This window comes from Hyperolius riggenbachi, chromosome 4, assembly GCF_040937935.1.
Source record: "Hyperolius riggenbachi isolate aHypRig1 chromosome 4, aHypRig1.pri, whole genome shotgun sequence".
NCBI lineage: Eukaryota > Metazoa > Chordata > Amphibia > Anura > Hyperoliidae > Hyperolius > Hyperolius riggenbachi.
The window spans coordinates 245,774,596-245,789,498 of NC_090649.1; positions in this window are offsets into that span (position 1 = coordinate 245,774,596).

Genomic DNA, 14,903 nt, shown 5'->3' on the forward strand with positions numbered 1-14,903 from the left:
GCGCTGCTGAATGTCGGCCAGGCTTGCTGTGGCAGCGGCTGAGTGACCATCCCCTGGTAGGTGCGCAGGAACTTCTGCACCACCAGGTTCAGGACATGGGCCAAGCAGGGGATGTGGGTCAAGTGTACCCTGCTGATGGCAGCCAGCAGTCCGGCTCTCAGTCCTCTGGGGGTCAGCCATGTCTTCTCCTGCTCCCTCAGGTAGCGGAGCACGTTGGCTGCTGTCAGACTGTTTTTCCCCAGGCTTCTCATCTCCAGCAGCGCTTGGCAGTGGCGGGCCTTAACGCTGCTGTTGATGCGGGGTCGCTTGGCGGTGGGAGCTGCTGCTTCTCCCCTGAGCCCGCATGGTGGCACCACACAGTGGACAACTGGTGCTGTTGCTGCTGCTGATGCGCCTGAGGATGGACCTGCTGCTTCCTCGCTGGTGCATTCCGCCAGGCTGACCCAGTGAGCCGTGAAGGACAGGTAGCGGTCTGTCCCAAAACGGCTGCTCCAGGAGTCCATGGTGATGTGGATCTGCTCACTCAGGGCATGATCGAGCGAGCGGCCCACGTTCGCCATAGCAAACCGGTGCAGTGCTGGGATCGCCGTGCGGGAGAAGTAGTGGCAGCTGGAGATTTGCCACTCCAGGATCCGAAACTGCAGGAGCATTTGCATGTCACTCCCCTCCTGCACAAAGGAGTATGGCAGGAGCTGGGAGCACATGGCATGGGCAAGCAACCTGTTCAGCACCCGGATACGCCTGTTGGTGGCAGGCAGAACCTTGGTCACACCGGGAGAGGACTCGTTGAGCAGGGTCTGGCGGCATTTGCCTTTGGTGCGGGTGGTGGTGGTGGTAGTGGCTGAAGCAGCAGGCTGTGGATCCTGCCTTCCACGCCCTGTGCTGGCCGCCTTGCTGCTGCCGCACCTCTGTGCCGGAGACGCCTCCTCCTCCGATGACATGCTGCCTTCACCCAACTGTGCTGATGGTGGCACATAGGGACGGTCCCCCACCTCATCATCATCATCATCATCATCATCATCATCATCCCCAAACATCTCCTGTGAGCCCTCAACCAACTCCTCTGCCTCAACATCCCCTGCATCATGCCCCTCCTCCTACCCCTGAAATTCCACCTGATGTGCGCCGCCAACAACAACCTCCTCCACCTCAAACTCCTCCCCCTCCTTGCATTTCCCCAACATCTCCACCTCTAACTGGGCAACCACATCCATCAACTCGCTCACGGTCCCGGGTGTCAAGAGTGCACTCAGTGAGGGCAGGCTGGCCGCTGGGGTCGACGTGACCTCAAGTGGTGGTGGAGGGCGGCTGCTGCTGCAGACCGGAGTGCTGGCACTGCTGTCGCTGGCGCTGGAGGTCTGGCTGGAAACGGTGGCTTGCTGCTCCGCCATCATTTCCACCACAGCCTGTGCCTGACTCTCCGCAATGGGCCGGGGATGACGACCCAAGGCAAAGATGGGCGCAACACGCTGCTGCTGCACCTCTGCTCCCTCCTCCACAACTGTGCGGTCAGTGGTTGGCGGCGGACCAGTCACAGACCTGCCGGCAGTGGCTTTGGCAATGGCGCTGCCTCTCCTGCTGGTGCCTCTACCTCTGCCAGTCATCGTACAATTATACAAATACAGTAAGAAAAACAACAAAATATATATGTAGAAAGGGCGGGAAAGGGTGTAAACTTTAATAAAGAGTCTGGGTTGGTGGGTGAGTGACCCAAAAAAAAAAAAGTTTTTTTTTTTTAAATACTAGTAGACAGACAGTACTATTAGTGTAGTCTACAGTAGTCGATAACTAACGCGTGTGACCGACAGTGGCAATCAAAGTCTGTCACACACGGACGCAATCAATAGGGTCAGGCAGAGATGTGACAGGCAGTCACAGATCACAACAGATGCTGGCCTGTACAGTAACTAACACAGTACTGAAGCTAATAAACTTACAGACTAACAGTAGAAATTAAGTAAACTAGTACTAACTATAATCCCTAACCTACCTAAGCTAGTAGTAGGCTAAGGCTACCTAGGCTAGCAGGCTCGGGAGCAGGATCGCTATTCGAATTCGAATTTGGAATTCGGCAAGCATGAAAATCTACCCGTGATCACGGGTAGAATTCAAATTTGCGAATTTGGAGAGCAATCCTGATCATATAATGTTATGCTTACTGTTTGTGCCTACCCCATAGGTACATACAAATTTGGGGTGGTGGCTTCAAACATTATCTGCAGGGCTGCTGATTCCCATTACCACAAGGTTTGCAGGCAGGGCGTAACTACAAATCATGGAACTCCCCAGAAAAAATGTTGACAGGGCTGTTCACACCCACTCCCTTGCCTGTCCTTGGTGACCCTCACAGCCTGGGGGGGCATCTTACAAGGGTTGTAAAACAAGTGTGGACATCATAATCTTTACACTCATAACAACTGGAGCCACAAAAAACCTGATCTGAAGGATGGACCTCTTTATCAGAGGGAATGAAGTAGCAGTTGGGGCTCTCTTACAGCTCTGGGCCCCCTTGCCTCCCCTGTTTGAAGGTGAGGATGTGTTAGTAGTTTTAGCGTACCTCCACCACTGATTGCCAAGAATTAAGGCATAACTTAAGTGAAAACCCCATCTTAACCTCCACCTTGATGTTAACTTTTTTTCTGGAACTTTACCCTAACTAGCCCCATAGCATTAACCCCTTACCAATGTGTATCCCTATCAATCTCTACCGGTGCCTTACCTTAACCACCAACCCCTAAAGTTAAACCCTTCCTAATCCCTAACTCTAACCTCCTCCTAATGTCAACCTTCCCGAAATCTAACTATAACTCCACCTCAACATCAACCTCTTCTTGATGCCTAGCCTTAACCTTCTAACACTAATAACTAAATTAATCTAAACCCAAAATATAGCCAAACCATAAACCTTTGAATCCACTTCATGCAATTAATGATAGTCATCTTCCATTTTCCCGCTTGAGTGTCCAGTTCCCAGTCTTGCCACCTGAGTTTCTACCTCCTATTGCCACATTTCCATTTAGCACTGATAATATTTGTTTACAATGACTGCAGACAAATGTATGAGTGACAGCTGATTTCTATAATGTTAGAGTTAAGAAAAAACACTGCACTACCTCTCTCACATTGTTGGGGGTGCTAGACACTAAATTGCAAGGACATAGTATAGTTCACACAAGGTCCGCAAACTTTATTAGGCAGATTGAGGGCTAAGATTAAAGGGAACCCGAAGTGAGTAAAATAATTTAAAATAAACACATGACGTAGCTGCAAATAAATATTACATACTAACCTCACCATCAGTTCCTCTCAGAATCTCACCATTTTCTTCTTACAGTGATCCCTTCCAGTTCTGACAATATTTTGGCAGAACTGAAAGATACTAGTTGCTGTCAGTTATATATCAACAGGTGTCAGTTACAACTGAATGTGCAAGGTAAAGTCCATGTTTCCCTATGGGTGATATTACAGTTTAACAGTGTGCTGACCAGAAAGCTGTTATGGGTAATGGCCATTTTTAAATAGGAGGACAGAAAATTCCATTGATCACAGTAGACAAATGGGATGCAGGAGAGGAGAAAGAGATTGAGTAGTAGACTACACAGGAGGTAAGTATGACCTGTGTATGGTTATTTTTACTATTTATTTTCAGTTCAGGTTATCTTTAACCACTTGAGGACCTAGGGCTTTCTACCCCTTAAGGACCGGCCACTTTTTTTCCATTCAGACCACTGCAGCTTTCACGGTTTATTGCTCGCTCATACAACCTACCACCTAAATGAATTTTGGCTCCTTTTCTTGTCACTAATAAAGCTTTCTTTTGGTGCAATTTGATTGCTCCTGCGATTTTTACTTTTTATTATATTCATCAAAAAAGACATGAATTTTGGCAAAAAAATGACTTTTTTAACTTGCTGTGCTGACATTTTTCAAATAAAGTAAAATTTCTGTATACATGCAGCGCGAAAAATGTGGACAAACATGTTTTTGATTAAAAAAAACCCATTCAGTGTATATTTATTGGTTTGGGTAAAAGTTATAGCGTTTACAAACTATGGTGCAAAAAGTGAATTTTCCCATTTTCAAGCATCTCTGACTTTTCTGACCACCTGTCATGTTTCATGAGGGGCTAGAATTCCAGGATAGTATAAATACCCCCCAAATGACCCCATTTTGGAAAGAAGACATCCCAAAGTATTCACTGAGAGGCATAATGAGTTCATAGAAGATATTATTTTTTGTCACAAGTAAGCGGAAAATGACACTTTGTGAAAAAAATAAAATAAAGAAAAAAGTTTCCATTACTTCTAACTTGTGACAAAAAAAAATGAAATCTGCCGCGGACTCACCATGCCCCTCTCTGAATACCTTGAAGGGTCTACTTTTCAAAATGGGTCATTTGTGGGGTGTGTTTACTGTCCTGACATTTTGGGGGGTGCTAAATTGTAAGCACCCCTGTAAAGCCTAAAGGTGCTGATTGAACTTTGGACCCCTTAGCGCAGTTAGGCTGCAAAAAAGTGCCACACATGTGGTATTGCTATACTCAGGAGAAGTAGTATAATGTGTTTTGGGGTGTATTTTTACACATACCCATGCTGGGTGGGAGAAATATCTCTGTAAATGACAATTTTTTATTTTTTTTTACACACAATTGTCCATTTACAGAGATCTTTCTCCCACTCAGCATGGGTATGTGTAAAAATACACCCCAAAACACATTATACTACTTCTCCTGAGTACGGCGATACCACGTGTGGCACTTTTTTGCACCCTAACTGCACTAAAGGGCCCAAAGTCCAATGAGTACATTTAGGATTTCACAGGTCATTTTGAGAAATTTCGTTTCAAGACTACTCCTCACGGTTTAGGGCCCCTAAAATGCCAGGGCAGTACAGGAACCCCACAAATGACCCCATTTTAGAAAGAAGACACCCCAAGGTATTCCGTTAGGAGTATGGTGAGTTCATAGAAGATTTTATTTTTTGTCACAAGTTAGCGGAAAATGACACTTTGTGAAAAAACACAATTAAAATCAATTTCCGCTAACTTGTGACAAAAAATAAAATCTTCTATGAACTCGCTATACTACTAACGGAATACCTTGGGGTGTCTTCTTTCTAAAATGGGGTCATTTGTGGGGTTCCTATACTGCCCTGGCATTTTAGGGGCCCTAAACCGTGAGGAGTAGTCTTGAAACGAAATTTCTCAAAATGACCTGTGAAATCCTAAAGGTACTCATTGGACTTTGGACCCTTTAGCGCAGTTAGGGTGCAAAAAAGTGCCACACATGTGGTATCGCCGTACTCGGGAGAAGTAGTACAATGTGTTTTGGGGTGTATTTTTACACATACCCATGCTGGGTGGGAGAAATACCTCTGTAAATGGACAATTGTGTGTAAAAAAATCAAAAGATTGTCATTTACAGAGGTATTTCTCCCACCCAGCATGGGTATGTGTAAAAATACACCCCAAAACACATTATACTACTTCTCCCGAGTACGGCGATACCACATGTGTGGCACTTTTTTTGCACCCTAACTGCACTAAGGGGCCCAAAGTCCAATGAGTACCTTTAGGATTTCACAGGTCATTTTTGTTTCAAGACTACTCCTCACGGTTTAGGGCCCCTAAAATGCCAGGGCAGTATAGGAACCCCACTAATGACCCCCATTTTAGAAAGAAGACACCCCAAGGTATTCCGTTAGGAGTATGGTGAGTTCATAGAAGTTTTTATTTTTTTGTCACAAGTTAGCGGAAATTGATTTTAATTGTTTTTTTCACAAAGTGTCATTTTCCGCTAACTTGTGACAAAAAATAAAATCTTCTATGAACTCACCATACTCCGTTCGGAATACCTTTGGGTGTCTTCTTTCTAGAATGGGGTCATTTGTGGGGTTCCTATACTGCCCTGGCATTTTAGGGGCCCTAAACCGTGAGGAGTAGTCTTGAAACCAAATGTCGCAAAATGACCTGTGAAATCCTAAAGGTACTCATTGGACTTTGGGCCCCTTAGCGTACTTAGGGTGTAAAAAAGTGCCACACATGTGGTACCGCCGTACTCAGGAGAAGTAGTATAATGCGTTTTGGGGTGTATTTTTACACATACCCATGCTAAGTGGGAGAAATATCTCTGTAAATGACAATTGTTTGATTTTTTTACACACAATTGTCCATTTACATAGAAATTTCTCCCACCCAGCATGGGTATGTGTAAAAATACACCCCAAAACACATTATACTACTTTTCCTGAGTACGGCGGTACCACATGTGTGACACTTTTTTGCAGCCTAGGTGTGCTAAGGGGCCCAATGTCCTATTCACAGGTCATTTTGAGGCATTTGTTTTCTAGACTACTCCTCGCGGTTTAGGGCCCCTAAAATGCCAGGGCAGTATAGGAACCCCACAAGTGACCCCATTTTAGAAAGAAGACACCCCAAGGCATTCTGTTAGGTGTATGGCGAGTTCATAGAAGATTTTATTTTTGTCACAAGTTAGTGAAAAATGACACTTTGTGAAAAAAACCCAATAAAAATCAATTTCCGCTAACTTTTGACAAAAAATAAAATCTTCTATGAACTCGTCATACACCTAACAGAATACCTTGGGGTGTCTTTTTTTCTAAAATGGGGTCACTTGTGGGGTTCCTATACCGCCCTGGCATTTTACGGGCCCAAAACCGTGAGTAATCTGGAAACCAAATGTCTCAAAATGACTGTTCAGGGGTATAAGCATCTGCAAATTTTGATGACAGGTGGTCTATGAGGGGGCGAATTTTGTGGAACCGGTCATAAGCAGGGTGGCCTTTTAGATGACAGGTTGTATTGGGCCTGATCTGATGGATAGGAGTGCTAGGGGGGTGACAGGAGGTGATTGATGGGTGTCTTAGGGGGTGGTTAGAGGGGAAAATAGATGCAATCAATGCACTGGGGAGGTGATCGGAAGGGGGTCTGAGGGTTTGGCCGAGTGATCAGGAGCCCACACGGGGCAAATTAGGGCCTGATCTGATGGGTAGGTGTGCTAGGGGGTGACAGGAGGTGATTGATGGGTGTCTCAAGGTGTGATTAGAGGGGGGAATAGATGCAAGCAATGCACTGGCGAGGTGATCAGGGCTGGGGTCTGAGGGCATTCTGAGGGTGTGGGCGGGTGATTGAGTGCCCTAGGGGCAGATAGGGGTCTAATCTGATAGGTAGCAGTGACAGGGGGTGATTGATGGGTAATTAGTGGGTGTTTAGGGTAGAGAACAGATGTAAACACTGCACTTGGGAGGTGATCGGACGTCGGATCTGCGGGCGATCTATTGGTGTGGGAGGGTGATCAGATTGCCCTTGCGGGTTAGGGGCTGATTGATGGGTGGCAGTGACAGCGGGTGATTGATGGGTGGCAGTGACAGGGGGTGATTGATGGGTGGCAGTGACAGGGGGTGATTGATGGGTGATTGACAGGTAATCAGTGGGTTATTACAGGGGAGAACAGATGTAAATATTGCACTGGCGAATTGATAAGGGGGGGGTCTGAGGGCAATGTGAGCGTGTAGGCGGGTGATTGGGTGCCCGCAAGGGGCAGATTAGGGTCTGATCTGATGGGTAACAGTGACAGGTGGTGATAGGGGGTGATTGATGGGTGATTGATGGGTAATTAGTGGGTGTTTAGAGGAGAGAATAGATGGAAACACTGCGCTTGGGTGGTGATCTGATGTCGGATCTGCGGGCGATCTATTGGTGTGGGTGGGTGATCAGATTGCCCGCAAGGGGCAGGTTAGGGGCTGATTGTTGGGTGGCAGTGACAGGGGGTGATTGATGGGTGATTGGCAGGTGATTGACAGGTGATCAGTGGGTTATTACAGGGAAGGACAGATGTAAATAATGCCCTGGCGAATTGATAAGGGGGGGTCTGAGGGCAATCTGAGCGTGTAGGCGGGTGATTGGGTGCCCGCAAGGGGCAGATTAGGGTCTGATCTGATGGGTAACAGTGACAGGTGGTGATAGGGGGTGATTGATGGGTGTTTAGAGGAGAGAATAGATGTAAACGCTGCGCTTGGGTGGTGATCTGATGTCGGATCTGCGGGCGATCTATTGGTGTGGGTGGGTGATCAGATTGCCCGCAAGGGGCAGGTTAGGGGCTGATTGTTGGGTGGCAGTGACAGGGGGTGATTGATGGGTGATAGGTGATTGGCAGGTGATTGACAGGTGATCAGTGGGTTATTACAGGGAAGGACAGATGTAATTAATGCACTGGCGAATTGATAAGGGGGGGGGGGGGTCTGAGGGCAATCTGAGCGTGTGGGCGGGTGATTGGGTGCCCGCAAGGGGCAGATTAGGGTCTGATCTGATAGGTAAAAGTGACAGGTGGTGATAGGGGGTGATTGATGGGTGATTGATGGGTAATTAGTGGGTGTTTAGAGAAGATAACAGATGTAAACAGTACATTTGGGAGGTAATCTGACGGCGGGTTTGCGGGCGATCTAATGGTGTGGGTGGGTGATCAGATTGCCCGCAAGGGGCAGGTTAGGGGCTGATTGATGGGTGGCAGTGACAGGGGGTGACAGGGGGTGATTGATGGGTGATAGGTGATTGGCAGGTGATTGACAGGTGATCAGTGGGTTATTACAGGGAAGAACAGATGTAATTAATGCACTGGTGAATTGATAAGGGGGGGTCAGAGGGCAATCTGAGCGTGTGGGCGGGTGATTGGGTGCCCGCAAGGGGCAGATTAGGGTCTGATCTGATAGGTAAAAGTGACAGGTGGTGATAGGGGGTGATTGAGGGGTGATTGATGGGTAATTAGTGGGTGTTTAGAGGAGAGAATAGATGTAAACAATGGATTTGGGAGGTGATCTGATGTCGGATCTGCGGGCGATCTATTGGTGTGGGGGGGTGATCAGATTGCCCGCAAGGGGCAGGTTAGGGGCTGATTGATGGGTGGCAGTGACAGGGGGTGATTGACGGGTGATTGACGGGTGATTGACAGGTGATTGACAGGTGATTGACAGGTGATCAGGGGGGATAGATGCATACAGTACATGGGGGGGGGGGGTCTGGGGGGGGGGGTCTGGGGAGAATCTGAGGGGTGGGGGGGTGATCAGGAGGGAGCAGGGGGCAGGGGGGGATAAAAAAAAATAGCGTTTACAGATAGTGACAGGGAGTGATTGATGGGTGATTAGGGGGGTGATTGGGTGCAAACAGGGGTCTGGGGGTGGGCAGGGGGGGGTCTGATGGGTGCTGTGGGCGATCTGGGGCAGGGGGGGGGGGGAAATCAGTGTGCTTGGTGCAGACTAGGGTGGCTGCAGCCTGCCCTGGTGGTCCCTCGGACACTGGGACCACCAGGGCAGGAGGCAGCCTGTATAATACACTTTGTAAACATTACAAAGTGTATTATACACTTTGTATGCGGCGATCGTCGGGTTAACATCCCGCCGGCGCTTCCGTATGGCCGGCGGGATGTTGCGGCGGGTGAGCGTAGCCAGGCGGAGGCGGAGGATCGCGTCACGGATGACGCGATCGCTCCGCCCATGCCCCTACAAGGACCGCCGCCATTTGTCTATACGGCGGTCCTTGCGGGGTCCACTTCCCGGTCGCCTCTGTGCGTTAGGCGGTCGGGAAGTGGTTAAGGCCGCGTAGTCCGAAACATGTTGGCCAATTTTATGTTGTACCTGCAATCTGCCTAATAAAGCCTCCTCTGATTTCTGCAACACTGGAGTGTGCTAGACCTTGTGTAGCCAAGTTTCCATGCTGAAACCAAGGACCACATGTTAAGTAGGATGGGGGTTAGATCCTTAGATTTATCGACAATTCACACAGAATCCACCTGCTTCATTGCCCTATTTTTCTTCAGTGCTTCAAAGTTAAAATTCAAAGAATGAATGCTGCTATTTGTATAGATGTTCAGGACTCACATGGCAATGCCTGCATCCTTTAGATGTTGGCATTACCATCTGGCATGACGGCAGGGCATGTCCATCTGGCATGACGGCAGGGCATGTGACTAAGCTTTCACAATCAAAAAGCTCCCTTATCTGTAATTACTGCTATTTGGTGGGAGTAAATGTCTACTGCACTGATTCTCAATCTATGTTCCTATCACATTCTACGTGTCATGGCAGTACAGGTCACGTATTACTTCTTCCTAGCTTTTTGCATAATTATTGCTTATTATATCAAGCACACTGTGCCAGAGTCAAATACTAGAATAGAATTGTAGGCGGGGGATTGCTGCAGGTTTCCAATAACTGTCACAGATTAAGTGTTACTGCTGTGCTCTTCACCTTGGGATCTACAATGCCAAATAGCTGCACATAGGGTAATTACGTCTAAATAGATACTTTCTTCCACCACACAACCCGTGTAGGTGATAACTGTAAAGTGCCACTCTTAGTGAAGTGCTCCAAACTTCACCCTTCTATATATAACGCTTACCAGATGATGACCACATCAGCTTTCAAGTGGGCCATGCGCTCAATAACAACAGGGATGTTCCTCTCTGTATTACCCCACGTCACATCAGGTTTTCTGCAATAGGTAAAAACTCTCCACATAGGGTAATATTGCTTGAATCAATCTCCCAGCAACCCCACTGAAGCCCTGTGTAGGGTGCAAGTGCTCAATACACAAGGTGAATCCGCATCCCGATCCCCCACACTGTGATCACCAGATATTAACCACCTTTACTTGCAGGTGGACCATAGATTTTTGGTGCAGTCACAAGGATACGAAGCAAGACTCTTCACAATCGCTGCCTTTACAACACTTTTATTCCTCCCAACGAATTATCAGAACACAAGGCTGCAGTGGTTGCTCACAAGTTTCACAATGTGTTTATCTTCCACACTGTCGGCTCTGTGTACCATTGTAAACACTGTATTTCCTTGGCCTTCAGGAGAGCACTTCACAGCAGACAGTCTGCTGTGAAGTGCTCTCCTGAAGGCCCAAGAAAGTGTTGTAAAGGCAGCGATTGTGAAGAGTCTTAATATATTATTATTACTTAATACAATATATTCTCAGTTATTCACCACCTACGGGGACTTGTAGATTCTGGGTAAATGTAGTTTTTTCCAGTAGTGCAGGAAAAAAGGGGGCAGGAGCCCTTATGGAAAAAATGGCGGCGCCAAGGAGAAAAGCCACATTTAGCGGCATTAGAAGGAAATTTGGGTGCATGGTGGCGACTGCTAGCGGGCGCGTCAGGGCGCCCAATTTTATAATTGTTGCTGCAAATCACTTGCTATGCAATGCAGCAATGTAGTTATCTGCAAGCCATTTATGTTCCACAAGCCTTTCTGCACAAAATGCCCCCCTCTTGCCACTAATCGGGCACCTCCGGGCATCCAAATTTACCTTCATAGCTGCATGTCACGGCTTTGTGGAAGAGGGGTAGTTAGATTAAGGAGGGGGATGTAGGGTTAGGTGCCACCAGGGGGGGTTAGGTTTAGGCTCCACCGGGGGAGAAGGGGTTAGAGTTAAGCACCACCAGAGAAAGTTTTAGGGTTAGGTACCACCAGGTGGGGGGTCTTAGGGTTAGGCACCACAAGAGGGGCGGGTTCTAAGGGTTAGGCACCACCAGGGGGTCTTAGGGATAGGCACTACCGGGGGTGTCTTAGAGTTAGGTACCACCAGTGAGTCCTAGGGTTAGGCACCACTAGGGGAGGGTTCTGTGCAGGGCCGGCCTTAGGTCTCACAGTGCCCTGAGCGAAACCTGATTTTTGTGCCCCCCTTCATCCTCTTCGCGCATGCACACACACACACACACACAGGCCCATATGCAATTCACCTTTTTCTCTTCAGATATCTCCTAGGACAGTGGTTCCCAACCTTTTTGACGTTGTGACACATCACACCAAATGCTCAGATCTCCGTGACATGTCAAATATGTATAATAGAAAAAATATTATTAATAACCACGAATGGATGGAAAGAGTGCATTATCCTGAATATACTTACCATAAAAATGAAGGCTAGACCCTTTCAGGAATATTAATAAAAACATCAGTGGGACAGTTAGGCCCCCCCTCCCCCATTTAGAATGATAGCACAGCACTGGCAATTTGCACCACGCATTATAGCTGCAGTGCGCCGCCCCCCCCCCCCCCCCCCAAAAAAAAACCCCTCAGACTCAGTATGGTCGGTAGGTAGGTAGCCAGGCATAGGTGCCACCAGTATAGGATCTCATGTGTAGGTGCCCTCAATATAGGTTGCCAAGCATAGGTGCTCTCAGTATAGGAAGTCAGTTGAAGGTCTCCATCGCCCCCATAGATAACCAGGTGTAGGTGCCCTCAGTAAAGGTAGCCAGCTATAAGTGCCCTCAGTATAGGTAACCAGCTATAGGCACCCCCTTGGAAGCCGGCGCCCTGAGCGACCGCTCCAGTCGCTCAGGTCAAAGGCCAGCTATGGTTCTTTGTGAAAGTAGGGTTAGGTTAAGCCATAGTGATATATTAGTAAATATTGCCGGTATTCGACTATGGAAATTCAGTAGTAGAATATAGCTAATTTTAGCTTCCGGCAAACCCTGCTCCCTTTTTTCCAGGCGCCTTTTTTCCATGGATTTGTTTCTGGTAGATTGTAACTATTAAAAATAGGCCTAATTAATACTGTACTATGCTTCATACTGAAACTCACTCCATAAACTCTATATAGTAGAGTCTCCGTTATCCGGCTCTAATGGGGATTGGCTGGTGCTTTCTTGTTGGTTGAGACTCAATGTTAAAACTAGGCCTAGCTAATACGATCCGCCGGGCGGATCGTTCAGGAAAAGCCTTATCAGTCTGCCGACAGTGCGTACACACGCACTACAGTCTGCTGAAAACCCGCCCGGCGGGAGGTGCCGACGGACCCGCCGTTGGCTGCTGTAGTGTGTGTGTACGCACCTAATCTTTTTTTCCTCTCCTGTGTCCCATTTGTCCACTATGATCAATGGAATTCTCTGTCCTCCATTTTAAAAATGGCCATTACCCCCTAACAGCTTCCTGGTTAGCACACTGTTAAACTGTAATATCACCCACTTGAGCCATAGGGAAACATAGACATTACCTTGCACATTCAGTTATAACTGACAGCTGCTGATATATAACTGACAGCAACGGGTATATTTCAGTTCTGCCAAAACATTGTCAGAACTGGAAGGGATCACTGTAAGAAGAAAATGGTGAGCTTCTGAGAGGAACTGATGGCAAGGTTAGTATGTAATTATCAGCTACATCATGCGTTTATTTTAAATAATTTTCCTCGCTTCAGGTTCCCTTTAAAGCAGGAGGATTAGCCATACTATGCCAGGGAAAAAGTAGATAAATACTTGATCTTCTTACATAACACATGTATTGTACTGTCCATGTTTTGATTTCAGTGAATTTCATATAGTAAATGAAAAGAATTCTGTTCCTGGTGGGAACCATGTATTTTGCCCACAGTGTGAGGCTAAATACTGATGTAATTTCTTCCCTTAACTTTTTTTTTCTTTCCTCCTCCAATCACTGAGTCACCTCAGCCTTGCTTGTAAACAAGTGTGCAGAGGATCATGTTGCAGCTAGGCAGCTAGGCAGGGAAATAAAGGGAAGATGAGTAATATACTATAGATAAAAATAACTCCCAGCATGCAATTGAATGGCAATGGCTATTAAAGGGCCAGTGCTCCTAAAGTATATATGATAACTCCAAACCATAACAGCAGACAAAGTTTTGAAATTTTCAAATGCAGGATTAGCATCTTTACCACTTAATACACTCAGACCAGTTGCTGTTAAAATTTGATTTTTATGGTGACAATCCCGCTTTAAAGGTAAAGGTAAAGACATTCCAACTTTAGTACATTTGTAACACAGATATTTCCAGGGCAAAATTAGAGGCAGTGATTTACTAAATGAAATGTATAATGATAAGTGATAAAGTTAAAGTACATCTACCATATCTCGGCAAAAAAAATCTGTATTTGTATTCAAGTTAATTTTTGGTGCAACTGCGATGTTTCACCTCCCAGCGAAGTATACAGAATACCTGCAGAATACCAGGCTCTGTGTCACATGAAAAGTTTGCCTACCATAATTCTTTAACTCCCTGCTGACTGCTTCTAGACATAAAATAATCAGATTTAAAAGCTGCTGTCAGGCATACCGGTAAGAAAGACATTTATAGTGACAGCTATTATCAGAAAGGACCGGAAAACTAGCAAACATGACCTAAGCCATTTGTATTAATATATATATATATATATATATATATATATATATATATATATATATATATATATATATATATATATATACATATACATATATATTTATTTTTTTGCATGGAGGTAGATACAAAGGGAAAAAGAACAGTGTACAAAATGTACAATAAACATCTGAAATGCATTTATTTTGTTATAACTGCACAATAGGGTGTTTTTTTAGGCTTGATCTTCATTAAAAAAAAACTGAAGAGAGGCTATATGAGTTACAGCTGCAAAATGATTCAGTAATTGAAAAATTGAAGAGGAGGCTGACAGTCCCTATAAAAATCCCCTAGTGGTTTGTGAGTGTAATTTGGCTCGTATGTTGTTTTCATTTGCTGGATAAGTCCTATACTTTTTCATGAGAATTTTTTTTTATGCATTTTTAATGTGGAGATTTAGTATTTAAGACTTTACTTTGGACTGATCTCAGATAGGGTATCTGAGCATCTTATTAAAACACATGTGCGCTAAGAAGCAGCTCAATGCAACGCCTTACAATTGTGAGATCTTTTTATTAGCGTAAAAGGAAATAATGCTTAAAGTGAGGTTGTCTTAAGATGTCAGCACACATGTATTCCCAGTGGGAATACATTCCCAGTATGGTTAAAGCCAACAATTATTACTGATATGATGAAAGTTGCTGTGTAAAATGATTCTGAAAGTGTTCAGGCTTGACATCAGTGGTATGGCTTCCAAAATGTACCGGTAT